The following is a 16,573-nucleotide window of genomic DNA, read 5'->3' as shown; positions in this document are numbered from 1 at the left end:
TACAGTGGCACAGCAGACCTTTCAGGGGCTGACAGGCAGGAAACCAAGTGTTCGGTTTCCTGAAAACATCTCCTACCTGAAACTTATTTACCCATTCAGCTGCTCCTGGGAATGTGGCCTTGTTTTTAGGGAATTGCTTTATTTTATTTACTCCCTAAAAGATATTGCAACACAAATGTGAACTTATGTGAAAAAAATGTCTTGGAGAGGCTCTGTAACTGGTTTTCCTCTCCTTGAGCAGATGATCATTTTATTTTGCTGTTTATCTGGTGCCATGGTAACCAGCATGACTTGAGATTTACTTTTTAGACTTAAGAGCAATTATAGAAATTTGACTTACCAAACACTTATTGAGTGCCTTCCAAGTATGGAAGATAAAAAGGTGAACAAGATACTCGCTTTCCTCAAAAGGACACATATCAGAGTGCCAAAAACTAGACCAGGAGTCGGCAAACTTCCAAAGGGCAAATATTTTAGGTGTTGTGGGCCACATGGCTCCTGCTGCAAAGACTTGACTCTGCTACTGTAGTGCAAAAGCCACCACAGACTATGACACCTTTACTCATGGACACTGAAACTTAAATTTCTTATAACGTTCGCATGTCACAAAATATTAGTCTTCTTTTGATGTTTTACAACTCTTAAGAAATGCAAAAACCACTTACAACCCATAGACTATATAAAAAAGGCTGTTGGCTGATTTTGACTGGTGGCCATAGTGTATAAACTCCTGGGCTAGACTCTCAGGTCTGGCCCTTAGTAGCCGTGTACAGAAAGGCAAGTTGCCCAGACTTTCTGAGCCGCGCTGTCCTCACTGGTAAAAAGGGGATGAGGATCTCTGTCTTGTGTGTTCTAAGAATTAGAAACTTAACAGAGAAAACACTACATGAATGTTAGCCGATCTTCCTCCTGGAGGGATGTTGTTTAATGATGACAAAGACATAGATAACGACAATAACAACTCACCTTCCTGAACATTTGTTTCCTGCTAGGCATTGTGTTAAGTGCTACGTGCTTTTAATAGTGTTTTGTCTAATCTATGATGCTATCGATTTTAAGATGCACCATTATTGGATGTACCACAAAGAAAGAAAAAGCTGCCAGTTAACCTCTGACACAGCACTGACTGTAAGAAGTGTGGTGACTTCACAAATGCTAATATGTGTGTGTGTGTGGGAGGAGGGATGCGGTAGGGGTGCAATTTAGAACCAATAATACAGTATTTCCTTTAAGCCCACAAACATCTGGGATAGGTACTATTTAGTACCTACATAGGTACTATTATTGTTCCTATATTGAGGAACAGTTTCTAGTTTCCATTCAAATAGCTAGAACTGTCAGTGCTGGGATTTTAAACATGGGCAACCTTATCCAGAGTCTGAGCTCTGCCTCAGGGCATGAACACCTGGAAGAAGGCTGAAACATAAACCTTAAAGTACGAAATGGCAAGGTCAAAGAAGTCTGGCACAATGAACTTTCTCCTTAGTCAGAGAGGAAACACCACACCAGTCAATCATGTCTCTCTGTTGTTTCAAAGCGGGGTGTGAATACAGTAAGAAGTAACAGGAAACAGGAATTGTAAAAACATAGAGTAAGCGTGGCAAGACACACTAACATTTAAGCTTGCAGGTCCCTTTAAACAGCTGTTTAGGGAATCCTGTCTAGTTTAAGGAAGGACGGAAGTGGATGCCAAGAGCATGTAACATGAACAGAGCTGGGCACAAGGCCAAGGAAAGGCTTCTTATCCTTGAGCTTCATTTTCTTGTGTGAAAAAAATATATGTGGGGTGTACAGTCCAAAGGCCAGAGACCACCCTTTGGCTGTCGCCTTCATGCTTCTCTCTAGGTCTCCCACCCTCACTGCACAGGGGCTCAGGACATGTCCAACATCTCAGCTTGGCCATGCATTTCAGTCACAAAGAACTGAAAATATGATGCAGATGTTAGATGTGAGCCTTTGAATGCATAAATTATGGGAAAATTTAAGCCAGAATTCTCTTTCAAATTCTGATTTATTTTTCCTCTCAAAATTTTGGCCTCAAATCTCTCTCTCACATTATTTTGTCGCCAAATATTTATGAAGTGCTTAAAAGATGCTAATAGAGATGGGACTTGTCTTTTTCCTGTAAAACTCCAATTAGACAAAAGCTTGCTCAACATGTAACTTCAGTTTGTCTCACTGTGCAGAAAGGAGTCAGCACAGCAGACCTGAGACTGCTCCCCTTAGAAAGGCCTCTTCTCAAGGCCAGACTTGCCTCGCATCTGGGAATTTGGATTTCAGGAGTCATCCCATTATTCCCCAAATGGCTGGCTGTGCCTACATGGTTTGCAGACAATGCAATTTCTGCTCAACACCTGCTTTTCATCGGGGAGTGTAGGGTTTTGTGTGTGTTAGGCAGAGGGTATCTATGTGACTAGATTCCAGGAAAAACCCTGGGCACTGGGTCTCTAATGAACTTTCCTGATGGACAATATTTCACACATGTTGTCACAACTCACTGCTGAGGCAATGAGTGCATTTTGCGAGACTCCACTGGAAGAGGACTCCGGAAAGCCAGAGCCTGGTTTCCCCACTTTGCCCCATGAGCCTCCTCCCTCTGCTGATTTTGCTGTGTCCTTTTGTTGTAATAAGTCACAGCCAAATTAGTTGATGAGATGCTGAGCCCTATGAGTCCTCCAGTGAATCATCAATCCTGGGGGTGGTCTTGGGGACTCTCAACATAGCCATCTTCAGGCAATTCATTTTAGAACACTGTCCTGAAATAGTGCTGTGCCAGCACAGGAAGACCTGGGCGGTGGGGGAGGGGGGGCGGGGAGAGACAGAGGTGCTTACTCTACTGATACTTAAGCAAATGTGAGGGATAAGCCAGGTATCAGATTAGCTATTGTTCCATTCAAATGTTGACACACGTTCAGGGAGATACTAATCTTGTGATTTCTGTCCTTCAGAAATTTGCAGTCAAATATAGGAGATGACAATGGAGATGATGATGATGGTGATGATGGCAATGAGGCAATAATAGCTAATACCTATCTGTTGCTTAACAAGTGCCAGGCACTCTCCTTACGTTTCCCATGTTAACTAATTTAATCCTCACAGTAACCCTGGGAGGTATGCACTTTTATCTCCATCCTCACGGATGAGCAAGTTGAGCACATAAGGTTAAGTACTGCCCCAAACCACACAGCTAGTTATTGGCAACATATCCTCTGGCTTCAAAGTGTGAGTTCTTAACCAGTATGCCATACTTTCTCCCTCTGGACATAGAGACAAATCCTAACTAGTATAAACAGGCCTAACTTAACCTACATCTTTTAAAAGATAGTATTTATTACATTCTCCTCTGCATCAGAATTATTTTTGTGTATGTTTTAATGCCTGTGTTAGACTCTAAGCTGTGTCTTTGGGTTGACTCCATGGTGGTAAGCATTCAACTGCAGATGGATAGAAGAGAATAACCATCCAGGAGCAGGCAGCCAGCACAGTTTAGAATCGTGATGACAGATCTCAGGAAACGTACAACATTGAGGAGGATCTCAAAGGTAAGTTCAAATAGGCATTCCACACAGCAGTAACAATATGAGCAGAGAGGTGGACCCAACAATGACCACGATAAGTTGAGAGGACAAAGAGATGAATGGTTGGAATAATGGGTGTGCTTTGCTAAAATCGAGTGAAATGTAACTATGGTGACCCTTAAATGAAAAGCTAGAGTTACAAGCAATGGGTAGTGAGGAAAAAACTGACAGTGATGAAAGTGATAATTTGGAAAGATTTACCTTGGGGCACAGCAGAGTGGTGGCTTGATGGGCCAGAGCGCTGGAGCAGGGCAAGGAGTTGAGGAACTATTTGCAAGAGTCTTAACACAATGTCAGTTAGCACCATATACGGCTAGAGCCCAGGACTAGAGGGAGTTTCAGTGCTAGATCTGCTACTGAGATGAGTTGGGCAATGTAACCTTTCTGAGCTGAAGGATGGTACCTGACCCTCTCAGAATTTCCCCCTCCCCACATTAACCATTTTGAATTCTAATAGATTTTGTTTGAAACTAGGCTGGTAGGTGTGGGCTTTAAGAACCATTTCTAAAGAGAGAATTGATAGAATCTGGTATGTAATTAACAGCAGCAAGGATATTAAAGATGGCCAAAGGGTGAGTGCAGAAAACTGGGTGAATATGGTGATGTTGATGGGAGTAAGAAGTCTACAAAGAAATCCAAAGACACAAAAAATACATTTAAAGGAAAAAAAATCATCTCAATAGCTACAAGAAATGAGACTTTAAATGACAATAAGCTATAAGAAAAAAAAAATCAAAAGTAAATTCAAGAGAAAATCACTTAGTTGGTGGTTCCTTAGTCCACCCTTATTCATTATTTTCAGTACTCCCAGCTTCAAACAAACCACCCTCCTTGTCAAAATATTGCTTATACAACTATGGTGGAGTCTGATTAACTCTCACGATTATATCTGAGCACATTCTATGTTCTGAAATACAATATCAGCTACTGACCCTCAGGAAGCTAATTGCTTTTCCACATATTCAGCACAGCAATGCATCCAACTAAACAATTCACTTACTACGGTGGTGGGGCACTACTGTGAGCTTTATCGCCTAGGGATCAACACGGGCCAGTGGCTGCCAAGGCTATTACTGTGGGCAAAGATGGGAGTCCTGAGAATAAACTGCTCAGTCCTACTACATAACCTATTTTCAGCAGATGTAATTTACTGCTCTTGTACAGTCTCTCTCCAAGGAGGGGACTTAAAGCCTCTAACACGTATATCTGTACTGAATACACATGGCTGGTATTAAATATGACAGGATAAGCAATTCTGCAATTGGTCCCCTTCCAGTTAATTATCTTGCATTGTACACATATACTAGGTCACTACTGGCAAAAATCAACTTCTTGTTTAATGGAGGCAGAAAGAAGAGATCCAGATATAAATGTCTATCAATTGTTTCTATTCTTATTAAAATATTGCCCTTAAAGGAAAATATATGACTATTCCGTTTACTTGAATTTGCCTTTTAAGTAGTTAGTATGCTAGGAATTTTAATAGCAGAAATAAGTTCATTTGGTGCTATGTGTATTTCAATTCCATTTCTAGAAGGCATTAGAAAGCCTCTTCTAAATTTCATCTTTGAATATTTTATAGCCATATATATTTCTTTGGAAAAACACAAATGTATTTGGGGCAATAAAGGTTGTGCAGATTTTATTAAGCAATTATGCCAGTAAGAAAGCAAAGCAGTAAAGACAAATATTGGCTTCAAAATACAAATGTTTATTGTGTAATCATTTCAGATTGGCACCCACTAGTGAAAAGCCAGATCAAAGGTTGGACCCCCAGCCTCCTCTCTCTGCATTTCACTGTTTGATTTGAACAATTCCTTTAACCATTGTTATGCCTTGGCCAAATGAGGCCAACACCAAATCTCAGTGCAAAGTGAATCCTCCCACTGCTCTCCTCTGAAGCTAACCTTTCTGAGCCAGGTTAGAGCCCTTACGGGCCGCCCCCTCCACCCACCTCCCTCTACTCATATCATGTAGCTCCCATTTAAGACACTATGCATCTCTTTCACTATAGAATGTGCCTTCTTGTTTCTTTGCCACTAAATACCTCCATCTCTAGCCCTCCTTCACACAGGAAGACTTCTCATCTCTCAAAGCTCATGTCCTTCTTACCTTCTCCTAAATTTCCAACGGCTCTCAGACACCCTGTACCAATCCTTAATTCATTCGCTTATATTACAAATATTTTAGTGTCTGTTAAATACAGTTCAGTGTATTTAGGTACAGCTCACTATACAAACACTATGTTGAGTCATCTGGACAAAAACCAATGGGATAAATGTTAACCTTGTATGCAACTAGAGAAAGAAGTGATACTGATCATAACAAAGGCAAAAGTAAAGTCGGGCAGGATTCACTAGAGTGAGACTGGCCGACTAGCTTGGGAGGTGGGGAGATGAAAAGATCTGTGGGGGAGGAAAGGCCCTTTATGCTTTCCTGGGAAGCACATGTACTAAAATTAGAAGGATACAGAGAAGAATAGTATGGCCCTTGTGCAATATGAAGCACTCCGTATTTTTAAAAAGAAAAGGGAAAGGGTCTTTTGAGTTATCCAACGAGAAAATGGTAGGATTTGAAAATGCAGATGGTAGACATAGGAATAATGGCATTTCAGGTAGAAGGAAGGGACAGATAAAGTCATGGATCAAGGGTTAGTTGTCGAGAGTAAAGAGGAGGGAACACAGGAAGGAAAAAAATGGGAGCGACACTGAAGAGCCCTCCATTGCTCAAACCTCACCTCTTGGCTGGGGCAGCTGCCCCTGTTGGTCCTGAACAGTGTACAGACTGAGTGTGGATGTTTTCTTTCTCTCTCCAGTCTGTAGGCAGCATGATGGCAGGCACCCTCTTTCCTGGCTTTGGTGCTGGTCACCTCCAGTGCAGCCATACGATAACTGAGAAGACTATGCTCCTTAGTGTGCACTGCAGTGAACACTGTTAAGCTGCATTTTCAAAGTGATCTGCACCATGCTCTAGAGAGACCATGAGGGTAGTATTGGGAAAGGCAGAGGCTGGAGCAAGGAAACTACTTAGGGGACGACTGACACACTCCAACAGGGCCTAATGACACCAGGGCAGCGGCCCTGGGAAGAGGCATTTACACCTCGCCTCAGAGCCTTATGCCCGCCTTGAGCACATCAAGTCCCTTCCATGGCCCAGTAGTCACTATAAGAGCAGGACACACACAGTTTTGCCTAAGGACACTGCTGTTAGGCAACACCCGTGAATGGTTCCACCACAGACCGGGACACACACGAGAAGATGTCTGACGTGTGTGAAGGGCTGGGTGACATTGTTACGGAATCTGTTTGTGTGGAAACTGGCAACAACAGCACATACTTAACCGACCCACTTGTAACCAATCCCCATGTGCCCTCAAGTCCTCCTTTCACATTCAGTGTCACCGAAGGCCTCAGAGACTTTGTACCTCTTGCTTAGCTGACCTGAGATCCTTTGCCCTGCTTGCTGTGCCTACATTTGTCAGGTGGGTGTGCTGGGAGGCCAGAGGTCAACATAGCCAAAAGTCCATCAGGCAGAGGTAGTGAGAACCTGAGTAGTTAGCTGTCTCAGGAACTAAAGGCTGAAAGAACATGAAAACCTCAGCCCGTGTATTAGCGCTCACTCCTGCAAGACTTGAGGGAAATTTAAACAAATTTTTTTTTACAGTGACCGTTGTTGTTATTGCTACTTCAACAAGAGGCATCAATTTCCCTTGAAAAACCATCATTTCCTTTCCTTTATGTACATTGCCTGACAACTAAGATCTCCTTTCACTGTCTGAGTAATATCAGACTGTTATTCAGGAGGTTCAAATTCTGACTCTGGTTCAGACATCATCTGTCTGGCCTTAGGTATACCTTTTAACCTCTCTTGGCATCAGATTTGAACACAAAGGATGAGATGGACTGCTCTGGGTGCAAAGTTGCAGTTCAAGCAAAGCCCGTCTTTATAGGACAGCCTGGTCTGGTCTTCCCCACCAGCCTGCCCCTGTCTGCCTTGTGTTTTCCATGATGTAAGTCTGATTCCCCTAATGAGCTCCCTTGAGATTCTTTCCTCTACCTGGCCTGCTTGTGAGACAAAGTTGCTTAGTGTGGACTGGAGAGAAATTTAAACCACGCTTCTCTACCAAAGGGGCTTAGGCATCACTTCCACCAAATATGCTCTTTCATCTTGACAAAAGTCTTAAAATTTACTATATTATAAGCTCTGAGGGAAAGGGCCACCTTTTAAACGATAATTATAAGCTTTAAAAATCACCAAATGCTCCCTGGCAAAGTTCGGAGTGTGCTTCTCATGGTCAAGGATGAAATTTATATCTCACACTACGGTACATTGTCAATGAGCTAGAGAACAGTATGCAGCAAATTCAAGGTGTTACACTTGCAGGCCCTGGGGTAGAAGAGGGGAAGACAGATAGTGTCTCTACTTAGTTTTGAAATTTTTAGCTCATGTAGAAGAGAAAGGCAAATATACCTTGTGGGGGGACTGGAATGCTGCCATTATTTCCTTTCCCCAATGTTAAATTTCTCTCACTAATTCTCCCTGCTACATATCACCTTGAACACAAGGTGAAAACCTAAAACTCTGGAATATGTACTTAAGGCAGAAACTTATGAGATTCAAAATGAAGTTATACAGCTGGGGTGGGCTCTGATTACTGATGACTGGGAAGGGAGGAAAAGAAGGAGGGAAGGAGGGAGGGAGGGAATGAACATGTGTGCACAAGCAAGAGAAAGAGAAAAATATGAAGAACATGATGAGGGGTAAGGGGGTGAGAGGGTGTAAAGCACAGAAACTCTAAGTGATAACTGTTCAAGATAGAGTTAACAGGCTCTGGGCCGGAGCAGGCTCCAAATGCGGAGAACGTGCTAACTACTCTATAGGGTCAGCGGGGTGAGTGGTTTGCCCAAACTCAACGAATGAAGCAGGTTTTGGAAACATTTAGATGAAAGTTGCAAATGGACAGGAATTAGTTTGGGTAAATAGGAATGATATTTTTGACTACAATATCTACACTAACCTATCTGTAATACAGTTAGGTCAGATGTCAGTAGGTCTTCCTAAAAAGAACTATTTCAAACTATAATGATAAGGAATTTATAAGAAGACTATTCAAGGGAGTCACTAATTTGGATGTATCGGTTAACAGTATTTATGTACGTTTGAGTCTTCTAACAATGGCCTGCCAATGAAACAAACATTTTTTGACATTATCATGAAACTAGTACTTTGGTAGATTTATCAATATGTACAATCAATAGGTACAAAGTCCTATGGAACTGGACTCTATTTTTGGAACTTATTTACTCTCCATAAAACTCTACATACCCAAAGTCAATACTAACATTCTTTAATGCTAGTCCTAACTCGTGTAAAGTCATTTTAAAAAATAGTACAAACGAGCTGTTTGCAAGGACAGGAAACTGTTGGAGTGTGCGCTAGTCATGGGCTATGCCATGCTGTAGTAACACCTTGTAACAACTTCAGAGGCTTAAAACACTAAATTTTTCTTCTTGTTCACGCTATGTGCCTACTGAGGGTTGGCCAAGGGCTCTGCTCATCACTGTCACTTGGGATGCAGGGTGAAAGAACAGTCACCCATTTGAATATTGCCAGTTGGGTCTCATAGGTAATTAAATGTTCCAGACTAGAAGGGATATGTCATTTCTGCTCACAATTAGTAGGCCAGAACTAGACACATGGACCTGCCCGACCTCTGCCAAGGGAAAGATTGGCGGAACATACCAATGACTTCCACACTTTGTTATATGGAGCTGAGTCTTCAAAAATGCGTCAAATATACATTACATGTGAAGACACTGACACAATTTCTGGGATGCTTTGTGTCCTTAGAGAATAAATAGCTGATGTCTCTAGACCACCTTCTATGTCTCCTTCATCAGGGCCCTAAAACTATCACTGAGACTAACTAAAGCCCCACTGAGGCACAGAATCTTTAGAGGTAAGAAACAGAACCCTGGCCTAGCAATGTCTGTCTGGCCATTCACCACAGCATCTATAAATCACAGCGGAGGTTCAGCGCTCTATAATTTTATACCAGTTTTTTTCCCCGCAGGGGCTTTTCACTAGGGCAGCTTTCGTCTATTCTTCCATAGGCTGGACATGATCAACTACAGGAGAGCAGAACAGGGCTGCGCAAGTCACCTCAGTGGTGAGGGATTTCAGGACCACTCCTCAGGAATGATGTAACAGTAGCCAAACTTAAAGCATTAGTAGCAACACCATGAGAAGCAGTGTCATGATGAAGAGTGGGGACTCTCCAGCCAGACACACTGGTCTCCATCTTGTTTCTATCACTAGCCATGGAACTCTGGTGAGTGGCCCTCCTGTAAAAGTGGGACAGAGGGAGGGGGTCACTGTGAGGATGGAAGGATGAGTAAAAAGAGCTTAGTAAGCATGGGAATTTGTTCTATTCTTTTTCTTATCCTCACTATCCTAACTACTCTTTAGCCACACTTCTTTCAAACTAATGTGTGACCACAAGGAGCAAGTCACATTCCTCACAATAATCCTGTGAGGTAGGTATAAGTATTCCCATGTAAATAACAAAAAGATTAAGACTCAGGATTTAAAATCTGTCTTCCTGAGCCTGTGTTTTCACTGCAATGTTCTACCTGGTCTGTGTGATGTCATGAATACAAGGGGCCACTTTAATGTAAGGAAATGACTAAGTCAAGGTCACTCCTCCACTTGTACTTAGAACTCTTCAAAGAAGCTTTTCTACTTAATTCAACAAATAGGAGACACTGTTTTTTTCCATCAGAATTCACTTTGTGTGCTTCACAGAGTGGAGGCACCAACTCGCGGCTCTTTGCACACAGAGGTGGCCAGGCTCAAGCCTCAGATGCTAGATATGAATCAGAGAAGAAAAGGAGAAAAGGTCGAGATGAAAGATGGTGAGATAGATATCTAAACTGTCTCAGCCTGCAACTTAGATATTATAGTAGTATTTTTAGTCATGGCTTTGTAGTGTAGTCTACATACATAACATGTTGACATTTTAGATTCACTTTGGTCCTAGTCAGGAAATTGCTACCTTTCTACCTTGACTAGAACCATATTATTTTGTCTATGGCCTTATAAGGTGCCACGAGCTCACGCTTTGTCCTTGTTTGTGCTAGATGAGGAGAGCTCCCCTGGAAGGCATAGATGTGATCAAGGCTTCCTCTCTTTGACCCAGCATCTGTCCCGTCCTTCCTTCCAGTCATGGAAGTTCTCTAGAGCAGAGGTTGGCAAACTATAACTAATGGACCAAATTCAACCTGATGCCCTTTCTCTGTAAATAAAGCTTTATTGGAATACCTATTTGTTTGTGTATCACCTATGGCTGCTTTCAGCCTACAATGGCAGAACTGAGTAGTTACGTGAGCAACTAAATGGCCCACAAAGCCTAAAATTTTTACCATCTGGCCCTTTACAGAAAGTTTGCTGAGCCCGAGTCTAGAGCATCAAGGCAAGGGAAGGTGCAGGGAGGAAAGAGCTTCCACCAAACAAGAATGACACTGCTGCTGATTCCCATTCACAGGCGCACCCTCAGACCAAAGGGTACGTGTTTCATTCAACAAATATTTTCTTACGTGCTAGATATCAGGATGTAACAGTGAGAAAGACAGACTCGAAATCTGCCCTTTAGGAGTTTAAAATTGTGTATTGGTATAAAAATGGGGGCATAAGGGAAAAAGAAGGAATAGAGATATGTAAAAAATCAAGTGCAGGCCAAATAATGATGATAAATTCATATAACAGTGAAACAAATGAACTACAGCTATAAAGGTCAATGTAGATGACCTTTACAGAGCACATGCTGTATAATTCAACTAACTAAAAATTCAAAAAACATGTAAAACTAAATGATATATACTGTTCATGAATACTAATGGATGAGGCGAAATTATAAAGAAAAGCAGGGAAATGAGTAACACAAAAGTGAGGTCATGGTTACTGGGAGGGTAGAAGTGACAGCGGATGGCTGGAGAGGGACACATAAGGCACTCAAAAGTAATAATCACATTCTTCCTTTAAAATTGGGTGGTGAGTGTACAAATGCACATGATGTCAGAATCCTTTATATCTGACATATATTCTATTAGTATTTTTATATCTACTCAGTACTTAATAAAGCTAAATTTTGCAAGTAGAATCGACATGATGAATGCTATGCTCCTGTAACAAGGACAGTGGAGAGTGTCGTGGGCACACAGAGGAGGGGCCACTCACTCAGAGGGTCAGGAGAAAATCCCTAGGGAAAATACCACATATGTCACTTGACTTAAAAAGCAAATTTCACCCTGAGAAAAGGTCATAGAAGAGTGTTCTAGCCAACAGCAGCCTGTACAAAAGTCCAGAGATGCAACAGATTACAAAGTTTTTGAGGAACTGAAACTGGCAAGTGAGGGTAAATAGGGCTGGAGAGGACCCACTGTGGCCACACAGTGAAGCCTTACAAGCCACAGAGAAAAATGTGTCCTTTATTGCCAGAGCACCATGAGCCTTTGAAAGTTTTAAACCATGGAATAGAGGAGTAGAGACATGATCAGTGTTGCCTTTTTAAAAGACTCTGCTTGCTGTGGCAACATCCGTTTATTCTGCTATCCAAAAGTCCCTTCGGACTTCAGTTGAGTTGAGAACAATGCCAGTTCCTGTATGTATGTATTAAGATGTACACTGCCACCACTTAAACAAACAAAACCAAGAAGGTGTCAGGCCAAAATTATAACACACTCTATTAACATAGTAGATGCTTATTGACTATTGACTGCTATGAGCAGGAACATCAAAGTTCTATGTAAATGTATTTTTTGTACATTTGAATAAATACAAGCCAATTGGAGGGCTTATAATTGTAAAGACATTCCGTGGTGAATTTTGCAAAGCAGATGCTCTTTCTCTAAAATAAAAATCTCCTACCATTTGTCAACTTTATAGTAATATATTTTAATGTTTCAGAATAATTTTATATGATCTACCTAAAAATGCTTCTTAATTCTTTTAAAAGTATAGATAAGTGAAAACTATACTATAATTAATTTTAAATCACATTAAGTATGAAAATCAGCTAAAAAACATTTCTGTGGCAGCAAGAACAAACATGGTTTTATCATCACATAACCTAGTTCAAATTTATACCTTAATTACTAATGACCATATTTTTGCCCTGTTACTTATATTTGAAAAAATAGCAACATATGCTTTTATTTATTAATGCTTGCTATAAGTTCAACCAGATCCAAAGAATATAGGAAAAGTCCTCAAAACTATCTGATCAGCAACTCCACTTTGGAGTATATATCCAAAAAACTGAAAGCAGGGTCTCAAACAGATACTTACGCAGCCAAGTTCATAGTAGCATTACTCACAATAGCCAAAAGGTAGACACACCCTGAGTGTCTGACTGATGAATGGATATACAAAATATGGTATATACATTCTGGAATATGATTCAGCCGTAAAAAGCAAGGAAATTCTGACACATGCTACAACATGGATCAACCTTGAAGACATTACACTAAGTGAAAGAAGCCAGTCACTAAAGGATAAATACTGGATAATTCCACTTATATGAGGTACCTGGAGTAGTCTGATTCATAGAGACAGAAAGTAGAGTGGTAGTTGCCAGGGGCTGGAGGGAGTTAGTATTCAATGGGCACAGAGTTTTACTTTGGGAAAATGGAAAGCTGAGAGTGATGATGGTGATGGTTACACAACAATGTAAAAGTACGTAATGCCACAGTGCCTCAAACTGTACACTCAAAAATGGTTAAAATGGTAGATTTTATATTACGTGTATTTGACCACAATAAAACAAACAATTCCAAAGTATGGATGTCTTAACTGAACCACACAAATGCTAAATTTATTACAGATTAGGTTTGTCTTTCACTCTTGGAACCTAATTATCTTAGTTCCCTGAGAAGTCCCTGGGTTTCTTGGGGAAGTCCTCTGAGGTCACAGAGTGCCTGACCAGGGATCAGGACATTCCCCTCCACCTAGCTGCGATACCCGACACACATGCCTGCTACTGGCCCATATGAAAAAGCAAAATCTTCTGTCCTCAAAACAAAACATTCCTCAGAGAACACTTTGTTGCCAGGACAGAGAGATGTATCAAAGCTGGGATGGTGTGAGGGCAAATCTGTCACCTAAGTTTTTTCAGCTCATCTTCTCTAAAGAGAATCATCCATTCAGCTGCCAAGATCCTACAGCAAGTTCCCAGCTCTGAATTCAAACAGGATGCTGCCAAATCACACGCATCACACTCACACTGAATGAAGCGGCTCTTAAATTCTGCATTTAAACAGCAGTCCCTGCTGGACGAGAAGAGATTTTAATAGGCTTTTAAAAAAGAACACCTTTCCGTACCCTTCCTAGATCTCTGACCACCTCGCCTGATGTATTTATTAAATGACCCAGCTCGACATTAGCGAGAAGCATGACACCGATGCCATCAAGGCTCTGAGAGCATGCCATTAGGAGTTTAGAAGCGGATCTGAGGAAAGGTGAGAGCACAAGAAAGGACGCTGATGGGGGAAGTGGCCGAGCAGGCCCTACAGGAAGGTTAACAAACCTCAGAGCTGAAAGGGCAGAAGGAAAGAGAAAAACTCACTTGTTCCACAGAAATCACAAACAAGGCCATCATGTATGAACTCTGTAAGTGGGCACTAGTACCTGTTTCTCCCTGTCCCTCCTCAAAAAGTTTGCTTATTTGGAAAGTTAGGGGAGGGGCTTGAAACAAAGTAGCCATAGGAGGCTCGGGGTTCTTCTAAGCCAGCCTTGTTCTTAGTGCCACAGAGGAGGCTGGCACTGCTGGGTGACAGCTGTCCCCGTGGGTGAGGGCCTCTGAAGGCCCTTGTTCCTCAGCAGCCATGCCAAGCATTGTTGGAGATAGCCCCAGAGCTCAGAGCATGCTTCCAGGGGCCAACCCTTTGTTCTACAGATGAATAAAGTGAGTCCATAGGTTCTAGCAATCCCACTTCTGGGTATATGCCCCCCCAAAATTGAAGGCAGGATCTTAAAAAGATATGTGTATACTCATGTTCATAATAGCATTATTCACTATAGTCAGGAGGCAGAATCAACTCAAGTGTTCATGGATGGATAAACGGATAAACAAAATGTGGTATATACATATAATGGACTATTACTCGGACTTAAAAGGAAATTGTGACACATGCTATGTGCATGAACCTTGAAGACATTATGCTCAGTGAAATAAGCCAGTCACAAAAGGACAAGTACTCTGTCGTTCCACTTATAAGAGGTACCTGGAGTAGCTGGATTCAGAGACAGAAAGTAGAATGGTGGTTGTAGGGGGCTGGGGCAGAGGGAGGGAGAGTTAGTGTTTAGTGGGCACAGAGTTTCAGTTGGAGATGGATGGTGGTGATGGCTGCACAACAATGTGAATGTACTTAACACAACTAAGCTGTACACTTAGAAATGGTGAAGACGGTAAATTTTACTTTTTTTTTTTTACCATTAAACAATTTTTAAGTGTATGCATAGAATTAGAGTGTGATAAGAGGAATTAGAGTGTGATAAGAGAAATTAGAGTGTGATAGCTCGTGAATTCTGAGTGAACAGTCAGTGAGGGAGGGAAGTGCGGGGGTTGGGGGGGGTTTGGATGGGGTAAAGGTCTAAACAGAGCTCTCTGGCGTCTTTCACTTCTGCCGCTCTCCAATGGCCCCACATTTCTACCTTTTCAGGCTGTTTTCCTGCAATCACTTCCTCCAACCTCAGGAAGGTCTGAACTCCTCAGGGTGATGGAGTTAGTGGTTATCTGGCCTGCGGCCTGTGCAGGAGAAAGTACGGGGAAAAGGCTGTCCTTCCTGGCTGTGAAAGGATCAGATTCTACCCATGCAAACCAGGCATGAGAGGACAGGGTGCTGATATCTGCATTTCAAGCTGTTGCTAACTGCATGAAAAGTACGAACATGATGCGACAGCTGTGAGTGGAGAACTGCCTTGCTGGAACCAGTTTGAAAGATTCACCCCCATTGTTTGCCTTTTTTTGCTAACTTTGCAAACTTGATGTTTCTTGTCCTCAAAAAATAATACTCAGCCAGTCAAAGGGCAGTCTAATACACAAAAATGACATAATTCTGCATTTCAAAAAGTCCCAGTTTGGAATGAAATGGACAGACTCTTCCGGACACAACATTACCAGGCCAGTTGCCATCATCTCCTTGCTGGCTCATCTGGAACAGCTATCAGTTGTGACCCACAGTCAGGGATAAGGGAATGGGGCTCTCTTTACCACCTCTTGGCCTAAACTAAACCTCATATCCAATGTCACTAAAGAATAAAAAAGATTCGGAAGAAAAATGTATGATTGCCTAGAAAACTTAATATACATTCAGCCATATCAAGTAATTGGCTTCAAATTACAGAACACACTAATAAGATTTTTAAATATCCCCGTCCAGAAATATGCAGAGAGATCTAGGCACATCCTATGTCCCGCTACCTGCCCCGCTCTCTCTCCCCCCCGCTCCATACCCAAAGCCTAGTGGAGTCCTAGGGTGAACCTATGCATGCGGGCCAAGAATCCTATTCATGTCTGCAACAACCTTAGCTAGCCCACACTCTCTACTGTAAGGCCTCAGAGCCCAAAGGAAACCAGTGCTCCTGGGGACCCTGAGTTCTGGGGTACACTTAGAGCTCACCCACAGGCTTAAATGTCTTCTAAGGAATAACCTAGGCTGAGTTCTATCCGCTGTGGCCACTTTGGCTCCATTTCATATCAATCTGTCTCATAAGCCAAAGGCTGGATGAAAACTGGGGAGCTGGTATGCATAACTGAACCCTAAATGAGGATACAGCATATGTAGACCTTTGCTTTCCTTATTTTGTAATTAGTTTCAGGTCCTGAGGGCTTCAATAATACACTGATCTGTCAAACCACTGGCTGAAGAGAATTAGAGCCAAGGACTCTAACACTGAAGCTGGAGTCTCGCCTAAAAGCCGGACACACAATATGAACG

At 42.0% G+C, this 16,573-nt stretch overlaps 1 protein-coding gene and 1 pseudogene across 4 annotated transcripts in view; one reads left to right on the top strand and one right to left on the bottom strand.

Moving 5' to 3' along the window:
• SLC22A23 (solute carrier family 22 member 23) overlaps positions 1–16,573 on the bottom strand; it is a 171,169-nt gene that overhangs the window by 95,812 nt on the left and 58,784 nt on the right. The gene's annotated exons all lie outside the window — the stretch shown is intronic.
• Positions 6,007–6,097, top strand: LOC118606455 (annotated as a pseudogene).

The sequence above is a fragment of the Rousettus aegyptiacus genome, unplaced genomic scaffold (assembly GCF_014176215.1).
Source record: "Rousettus aegyptiacus isolate mRouAeg1 unplaced genomic scaffold, mRouAeg1.p scaffold_m13_p_1, whole genome shotgun sequence".
Taxonomy (NCBI): domain Eukaryota; kingdom Metazoa; phylum Chordata; class Mammalia; order Chiroptera; family Pteropodidae; genus Rousettus; species Rousettus aegyptiacus.
Note: the sequence above shows the minus strand (reverse complement) of the source record. Positions and strands in the feature narration are given on the sequence as shown.